General features: G+C 40.0%; 1 pseudogene; it reads right to left on the bottom strand.

Moving 5' to 3' along the window:
• Positions 1–314: 314 nt before the first annotated feature.
• Positions 315–429, bottom strand: LOC116872428 (annotated as a pseudogene).
• Positions 430–9,355: the final 8,926 nt, after the last annotated feature.

Below are 9,355 nucleotides of genomic sequence, written 5' to 3'. Positions count from 1 at the left end.
TCAATATCCATTGTCCATCATTATAATCGCTCCCTCAGGGACTCTCTGCATCTCTACCCTTACCTTCCTCACATGGGTGTAGCAAAACCTCAGCTCTCTATCTTCTCTGCACTTGTGTCTGAACAGCTGACCAGAGAATATCTAATTGAAATGAAAATTCCTTAATTTGACGACTGAAAGCGTCAACTTGCACCTACTATGACTCAGAAATCCCCTTGTTTCCCAGAATAATTTCATATGGTCTCCTCAAACCTTCCACAACTCCTCACTCTTTTATCCTCCCTAAGTCATAGACCTCGCCTTCTACTTAAGTGAAATAAAGCCTTCAGGTGATAACTCTAAAATTCTGCCTGTCATCCTTGTGCAGGGGCCATGCTAATCTTCTCTGTATTGTTCTGATTTTAGTATATGTGCTGCAGAAGTGAGCATGATAACTCTAAAATTCTGAATGCAAACTTAACAAAGACCATCCTCATCTGTAGCTCTCTTCACTTTCCCCTCTGTCATGATGTATGGAGGGCACTTTACTCACCATAGCCAATTCTAGCTCCTCCTCTTGTCCTCTGGACTCCTGCTCTCTGGCCTTTTAAAGCACGTCACTTTGATTATCCTCTTTCCTTGTATCAACTTTTTCTGTTTTTTAATTGGATCATTTCTGTAACCATATTCCAATTTTCCAACTCTAGCTTTTTATTTATAAGATTTATTTATTTGAGAGGAAGAGAGTTGAGGGAAAGGGCAGAGGGAGAGAATCCTCAAGCAGACTCCCCATTGAGTGTGGAGCCTGATGCAGGGCTCCATCTCACAGCCCATGAGATCATGACCTGAACCAAAACCAAAAGTGGGACCCTTAACTGAATGAGCCACCCAGGCTCTCCTCCAACTATCATAAAACAACATCAACAACAAACAATCACTTCCTTGGTTCCATATCTGCCCGAATGTTTCACCATTTCTCCATTATCCTGGATAATCAATCTTCCCAAGTGTTTGCTAACTATATTGTTTTAGTGTCTCTAACTCTTCTTTCATCCATTCAAGCCCCACCCCTCTCCTGAAATTTCTTGTCTTAAGATCACTGGTAAGCTCCAGGCGACCATATGTAATGTACACTCTTCTGTCCTCTTTTCATCCCTCCTTTCAACATTTGGGAGAGTTGGCCATTCACTTCTTGAAACACTCGCTTCTCTTTACTATCATTACACTATTATTTCCTAGCTTTCCATACTCATTGGCTTCTCCACTCAATTTCCTTTCCTATCTGGCTCCTGTCATTCCCTAGGTGTTGGCATTCCTCTGGTTTAAGTCCTTGATCCCCTTCTCTTCTCCTTTTACTCTTTCTCCCTTGGTGATCTCATTCTTTCTAGGCTTTTAAGAATCATTATGACTTAAGACTCCAAAGTTTATACCTCCAACTCAGACAATTTTTCTGAACACTATATCAAACTTTTCTTACCTGATAGCTCAACCTGGATGTTTTGCAGACATTTTTAAGTATACATTTTGAAGCATCCAAGACAAAACTTCTCACTTCCTCTCTACAGATGAATCCTTCCTCCATCTGTCTTATCCCAGTAAATGGCTCCATTCTTCTCCAGTTGCTCAATCCAAAAACCAACAGTCAGTCCTGATTTTCCCTTTCCATAAACCCTATATCCAAAGTATCAATAGCTCTGTGTGATTCTATCCCCCAAAATATCTGGACTCTGCTAATTTTTTTTTTCCGTCTTTACAGCTAACTCTGGATGTACCCCATCCTTCATGGACTACATTAACACCTCTTTAATGGTCTCTCTGATTCCACATTTAGTCCCCTATAATTTATTTTCCACATTATAAATAAGAGCAGTCGTCTTCTAGAACTCACAAATAAAACCTTCCTTAAAAACCTTCAGTGGCTTTTCATTATATTTGTAATAAATCCAAGCTCCTTACAAGGGCTGGATGGTTCTATGGATTTAGGTGATCAGTCTCTGCTGAATTCTCCAACATCAGGTGTGCTGTTTTCACGCTGTTCCAAAGTCATTCTTTTTCAGACAGACCCAAGTCTTTCCACTCTCAAGATTCTCATAAATGCTACTACCTCTGTTTTTTTCTCTCCACTGTTGTCATATGTGACTTCTCTGTTGGAAATCAGCTTAAATACTGTCTGTCAAGTTGATGCCTTTTCTGGCCACTCTAACTAAAACAGGTAGCATTTCTACTCCATTCACCTGTGAGGGAAGGGATCTGAATCTCTCTCAAATGCCAACTGCTTATTTTTAATCTTTTCTTCTCCAAAAACAATTTCTTCCCTTATTAGCCATATAAATCTCAGCAATCTATTCTTGGAAAAACCAATTTAAACATAAAAATGCTGACTTTGATCTGATAATAGTTTCATGAGAATACACTTGGGTTCAAATTTGAAATTCTACTTGTTACTTTTAAAAGCATCTCCTTCCTCCTCTATTTCTTACTTAGTAGACAGATGACAAATCCAAATGGATGAAATAAAGGGGAGGTATGACACAACTGCTGGCGATAGGACAATTTTATAGGACTTCATGCATCTTTGGGCACAGCACCCATGAAGACATGCCCTGAATGCCTGCTCTGTGCTGGGCACTATACTAGATGCTTAACTAGCTGGTCCAACTCTGAAGCACTACTCTACCAGTGACACCAACTCACAATATTTGAGAGTTGGGAAGGGTCTCAGAGGTCATTTAGTTCCCTCTGTGGTGAACTTACGGGCTAAGTGATTCTTCTTACAATATGTTACCTAATGCTTTCCCAGTTTCCCCAGAACTCCCTGCCTCCTGCTGCAGCTTGTTCTATGGTTAATAATTTTAATTATCAGAAAGTTTTAGCTTAATGCTGTATAAGTGTATCTCCATATAATTTCTACCCACTAGTCCTGCTTCTATCTGCTGTAGCCAAACAGTGAGATGTACCTGTCTTCCCCATGAGAGTCTTCTGGGTACTGGAAGATGGCCATCAAGGGGATCTCAGGGCTCCTTGAGGCCAAATGTTATCAATATGACTTTGCATTTAGGGTTCCTATGACTTGACACTGGGTGGCTACATCCAGAATTCCTGCAGACTTCCTCCTCTCATTTCCCCCTGTGGCTCTGGGCTACATGTGCCAAGCTGAGATCATTCCAGAACCCCTTCTCTTTAAATAAAGACTTCTTGAGGCATAAGTTTGCTCCTATTATTATTGTCCACAGAATAACTACCATCCAAATGTCTGCAGAGTACTTGTACTGCATATATATTAACTTTAATCCACACAATATTCTGAGATGGTAGGTATTAGTTTGAACTGTTGAGATTATCTTTTTATAGGTCAAAAATGGTTGCCTATCAGCAATTTCAAATGGTTCAATTATTATTAACTTGATTTTATAGATGAGAAAAGTAGAGACTTCAACAGGTTACATACTTTGTTCATGGTCACAAAGCCAGCAAGAGCCCACTGAAGTCTTCACCCATGTCTGTCTGGTTCAAAAGGTGGCTCATTTGCTGCACATCCTGCTTCTGTGTGAATCACCTTGCAGCTGCAGATGCAAATATTCAAGGTAAAGACAAAGAGGCCAGTCTTTTGCAACACAGTGTGGCAGAGTGGAAAGGAAAGAGGAATTTGAGGTATGTGTATATTTGTTAAGTCTTTATCCCACTACTTACTATTTGTGTGACCTTGAGAGCATTATTGAACCTCCCTGAAACCTAATTAGCTCATCTCTAAAATTAGGTTATTAATATTTAACTTGCAGTACTTGTGTGAGGATTAAGTGGATTGACATTCTGTCAGGCTCCTGCCCATTGCTCTCCTGTTGCCTGGCATGTCATGCTGTGGGTCCTGAGTACATTTACTCTCATTTTTCTACATCAAGGTTGGCCAACTTTTTCCTAAAGATCTCTTGTTCTCACTGAAAAACTACAGTCATTTTATATCTTACTTTGAACCATGTAAAAGCCATTCTTGGCTTGCAGGCCATTAAAAAACAGGTGGGCCAACGGGCTGGAGTTGGGTGGTCCCTGCACTAGTTGGCTACCTTGTAGTTTCTTCTCCATTCTCGAGTCTCCAACAGCTTGTAACTCATGCTCCCTCTCAATGACGAGATTGCTTTTTTCTCTCACTGAAGAAATAGAGGCAACTGGGAAAAACTTAGCTCTGGCTCTCTTGTCACCCTTTCATCGTTGTGCCCATATTCTCTCCCTTGTCTCTGTTTGCACGAGTTCTCTGGACTCCTGACACAGGCCAGCTCTTCTGCTTGTGCGTTATATACCAATGCCTCCCACTTACTCAGGAACATTGTTCTAATAATTGTCCCATCACCTTTAAATCTCTTCCTTGACCTCACTTTCTTCTCTACTTATCACTTATTCCCCATTTCTTACAGAGTTCCATGAATGCATGAACTAACTATGCTGGCTAATTCCAACCTTCTTCTTCTCATTCTTTCTTTACCATCACATATCAAGGTCAGTAACAGCCTCCAGGTTCAGGTTCTCAGTCCTCATTACAGTGATTTATCAGCAGCTTGTGCCAGAGGATTATTCCTTTTGCCACGAAAACCTGCTTTCACTTGCTTTCTTGGGTACTACTTGTTTCTTCTACTACATCATCTACTTCTTTTCCTCTTTAATCACTCTACTTCTCTTCAGATTGTTGGCTGTTCCTTCTCTGCTGGCTCTTAATGCTGGAGAGTCTGGGGAATAGTTCTTGGAACTCCTCTATTTTCAATCCATATTCATTCTGGTAATGGTCTGAAAAACCTTCTGGCTTTATCTATGTGTTACGACTATCATATATACACCTCCAGCTTGATCCATTCCCTGAACTCTAGATTTTATTTTTATTATTATTTTTAAAGATTTATTCATTTATTTGTGTGTGTGTGTGTGTGAGAGAGAGAGAGAGAGAGAGAGAAAAGAGAGAGAGAAATAGAGAGAGAGAGAGAAAGAGAGAGAAAAAGCAGGAACACAAGCAGGAGGAACAAAAGACAAAGGGAGATGGAGAAGCAGCCTTCCCACCAAGTGGAAAGCAGGAGGAGGAACAAAAGACAAAGGGAGATGGAGAAGCAGTTCCTCCAAGCAGGAGGAACAAAAGACAAAGGGAGATGGAGAAGCAGCCTCCCCACCAAGAGGAAAGCCCAATGCTGGCTGGATCCCAGGACCCTGGGATCATGACCTGAACTGAAGGTAGGTGCTTAATTGATTGAGCCACCCAGAGAACGCACAAGCAGAAGGAGCAGCAAGCATAGGGGGAACCAGGCTCCCCTCCCCTCAGAGCAAGGAGCCCAAAGTGCGACTCTGATCCCAGGACCCTGGGATCATGATTTGAGCTGAAGGCAGACGTTTAACCAACTGAGCTACCCAGATGTCCATGAACTCCAGATTTATATATCTGCTTGTCCACTTGACATCTCAACTTTGGAGTAAAGTAGACATCTCAAACATAGCCTGTCTGTAACTGAGCTTTTGACATTTTCCCATCAACAAACTTGGCTTCTCTCAGAGTCTTTCTCATTTATGTAAATTGCAACTCCATTTTTCCAGTTACTGAGGCTAAACATCCTGACTTCATCCTCTTTAAAAAACTTTTTAAATCAACTTTTGGAGATATAATTTATGTCTTATAAACTCTGTCCATTTACAGTATACAATTCAATGAGTTCTGACTGATGTATATATATCCATGAAATACAGCCACAATCTGCCATTGCACTCACCCCCATTTAGTAATCGATATACATTTGTTGAACCTCAGCTATGTGCCTATGACCGTTCCAGGCACTTGGGATGCCCTATGAATTGAAACAGTCAAAAATCTCTATCACCATGGAATTTACACACATTTTATTAATTTACGTTGCTCCTCAATCATCTTCCATCCACTAGAATAAAATCTCTGTGATAACAGGGATTTTGTCTGTTTTGTTCAAGGCTGTATCACTAGTGGCCAGAAGAATGCTGGCAAATAGTAGGATTTCAACAAATACCAGCTGTTGTCTTATTATTTTATTTTTAAAAATGAAGAAGTAACCCCTAGTCCAAGCTTCATTAATTGGAATAGATTCCTGCAGTGTCCTACTTTGGGCCTTGGGGGAATCTGTAGCCTGTGAAAATTGAAGACACAATTGAATTGCTAATTTAAAATTGGAACCAGTTCAATTCTATGATCCTCTAAAAATGGGATTTAAGCTGTGAAGTAGTATTAATCTAACTTTTCAGAGTACTTATCAAGAAAACTCCAGTTCTCTGCCAGCAGCCTCTTCTAAGACCTTTTGGTTGATGGGCCGCTGCCTGACTGTCAAGCGTTGAGACTGGTTATTCTGCTAATTGCCTCTTCCTTAGGGATGTGTCGTTTAACACCACTGTCAAGATCACTGTTGCCCAAAGTGTGGTCTTCTGATTACTTGTATTAGCGTCTGTCACTTGAACCACTGAATCAGAATCTTTAGGGGTAGGATTCTGAGACCTGGGGTGGTTGGTTACTTGATGTTTGCAATTATTTGTTTTATGATCTGAGTTAGGGCAACTGGATCTAGGAGGATTGAATCACTGTATTTGAAGGCAGCCTGGCAGAATTCTCAGCAGGTGGGTGGAGATGTCCAGGTGAGGGTTAGAGGCTTTGAGGGAAGCCCAGGGTTATTGTTTTTTTTTTGTTTTTTTTTTTTTTTTTTAAGATTTTATTTATTATTTTGACAAAGACCAGAAGCAGGCAGAGAGGCAGGCAGAGAGAGAGGGAGGAAGCAGGTTCCCCGCTGAGCAGAGAGCCCAATGCGGGGCTCGATCCCAGGACCCTGAGATCATGGCCTGAGCCGAAGGCAGAGGCTTAACCCACTGAGCCACCCAGGCACCCCCCAGGGTTATTGTTTTTGGTGATTCTTTGGTTATGGATTGAATTGTATGATGACAGTAAAGTGCCAACATTAAATACCTCAGAACGTGACCTGGCTTGAAAACGGAGTTGTTGCAGATGTAATCAGCTAAAATGAGATCATACTGGAGTGGGGCAGGTCCCTAATCAATATGACTAACCTTCTCACAAAGAGCAGACTCCATGTGAAGACGAAGACACAGGGAGAATATCATGTGAGCATGGAGGGTTGTAAGGAGATGTACACAAGCCAAGGAATACCAGAGATGGCCAGCAACCCACCAGAAGGTGAAGAAGAATTCCTCTATAGCTTTCAGAGGGAGCATGGTCCTGCCAACACCTTGAATATGAACTTCAAGAGTCCAGAACCAAGAGACAGTAAGTTTCTGTGATTTTTAGTCAATCCAGAAAAGTGGATTATGATCCTTTGTCATGGCAGCGGTGAGAAAACAATAGGGCCCTTCTTCAGTTGTTCATCAAACACCTAAAATGATATTGTTGAGGTAGGAATATACACAAAAGAAGAAGAGCCAAGAGTGATGAGTTCAGGGACCTCTAGAACTTAGGAAACTTTAGGTTTGAAATCTCAATGGGAGAAGAGAGAAACTAGAAAAATGTCCACATCTATGAGAGAGCTGATACACGAGAGAAATGGCATTATTAGATCAGTGGGAAAGACGCAAACTTGTTAATATATAGGAGTGAGAAATTTGGCTGTCAATATGCAAAAATAAAATTAGATTCCTACTTCGTACTATAATAATAATAATGACAAAGTCCTCACTTCCATTGCATTTAGTAGTGCTGCTTTAGGAGGTTTTTACATTTCCTAGTTGCAACTTCATGCTTACCTATCAGTAGGTTCTATCATTTGTTACACCCATTCTACAGATTAAGAAACTGGGGCACACTGAGGTAAAGTGACTGGCTAAAATAATGGTGAAGTTGGGATGTGACCCCAAGCAGTCTGGCTCCTGACTCTATGATTTTAATTAAGAATGCTATGTTGCTTTACACATCATACTGAAATTAGTTAAAGGCACATTAAAAACTCAACTGTGGAAATCAAAACTCAAAAAATTTAAAAGAAAACAAAGGAGAATTTCTGTAAGACTTCAGGGGAGGGAATACATAAGATGGGAAAATGCAAATTATAAAAAAATTGATGGCATATTCTACACTAAAAACTTTGTTCATTAAAAGACCTCATAATAATAGTGAAAAAGAGATAGATATTTGCAGCATGTATAATTAACAGAGGATTAAAATGCAGGATATATAAGAAATTTGGCACATCAGTAAGAAAAGAGAAACAACACAATCAAAACGTGGACTAAAAAAACAGAACATGGAGCATCACAGACAAAGAAACATAAATGACTAATACTTATGCAAAAAGATGACAATTGTGCACCTGTTATCTTGGCAAAAATTTGAAAATCTGACAACACTAAACAGTGACAAGGATATAAAGCCATAGCAACTCCCATATATGTCGAGGGTTAATGTAGATTGGTATAGCTGCTTTGGAGACCGATTTTACACTAGTTAGTAAAGTTAAAGTTTCTTGTGTCCTATCATTCAGCATAGGAATATACCTTGGGGAGACTTGCCCAGATAGTCAAGGAGACCGGGACATGTTCATAGCAAAATTGTTTGAATAGCAAACATTTAGAAACTACCTCTGTGTCCATCAACAGAAAAGTGGATTAAACATGTGGCATGCTCACATGATGGAATACTATGTAGCACCGAACATTAATAAGCCAGAGTCAAATTACATTCATGAAAAGACACCCTAAACATTATGTTGCCAGAGAAAAGCAAGTTGCAGAGAGTGTATAAGACTTAAAAACATGGGGTGCCTGGGTGGCTCAGTGGGTTAAAGCCTCTGCCTTCATCTCAGGTCATGATCCCAGGGTCCTGGGATCAAGCCCCACATCCGGCTCTCTGCTCGGCAGGAAGCCTGCTTCCTCCTCTCTCTCTCTCTCTGCCTGTCTCTCTGCCTACTTGTGATCTCTGTCTGTCAAATAAATAAGTAAAAAATCTTTTAAAAAAAAAGACTTAAAAACATATAAAAAGGACTGTATAAAAGTTAAAAATAAAAGAACACATAAAGGCCAAAAAACAAAAGAATATATAAGGTTAAAAACATACAGTACAATACAAAAATTGTGAAGCACTACATATAGGTAGAGTAAAAGTATAAAGAAATTATTAGAAAAGGCAAACCCTAAATTCAGGACAATGATTACCTTTGAGAGCGAAGGGAAAGATGTAATTTGTAATGGGTAAACAGAAAGCATCAAATACAATGGATTCATGCTATTTTATTTCTTAAACTAGGTGGTCGGTGCATAGGTACCTGGATTATTCTTTATTTCTTTTTCTGTGTCTTAGATATTGCAAAAATACATTTTAAAAAATATTTTATTTATTTATTTGAGAGAGAGACAGAGCAAGCATTGGGGGAGGGACAGAGGG

Source organism: Lontra canadensis, unplaced genomic scaffold, assembly GCF_010015895.1.
Source record: "Lontra canadensis isolate GAN:19392208 unplaced genomic scaffold, GSC_riverotter_1.0 scaffold29, whole genome shotgun sequence".
NCBI classification, from domain to species: domain Eukaryota; kingdom Metazoa; phylum Chordata; class Mammalia; order Carnivora; family Mustelidae; genus Lontra; species Lontra canadensis.
The sequence above is the reverse complement of the archived record's forward strand: the minus strand, read 5'-3'. Positions and strand labels throughout refer to the sequence as shown.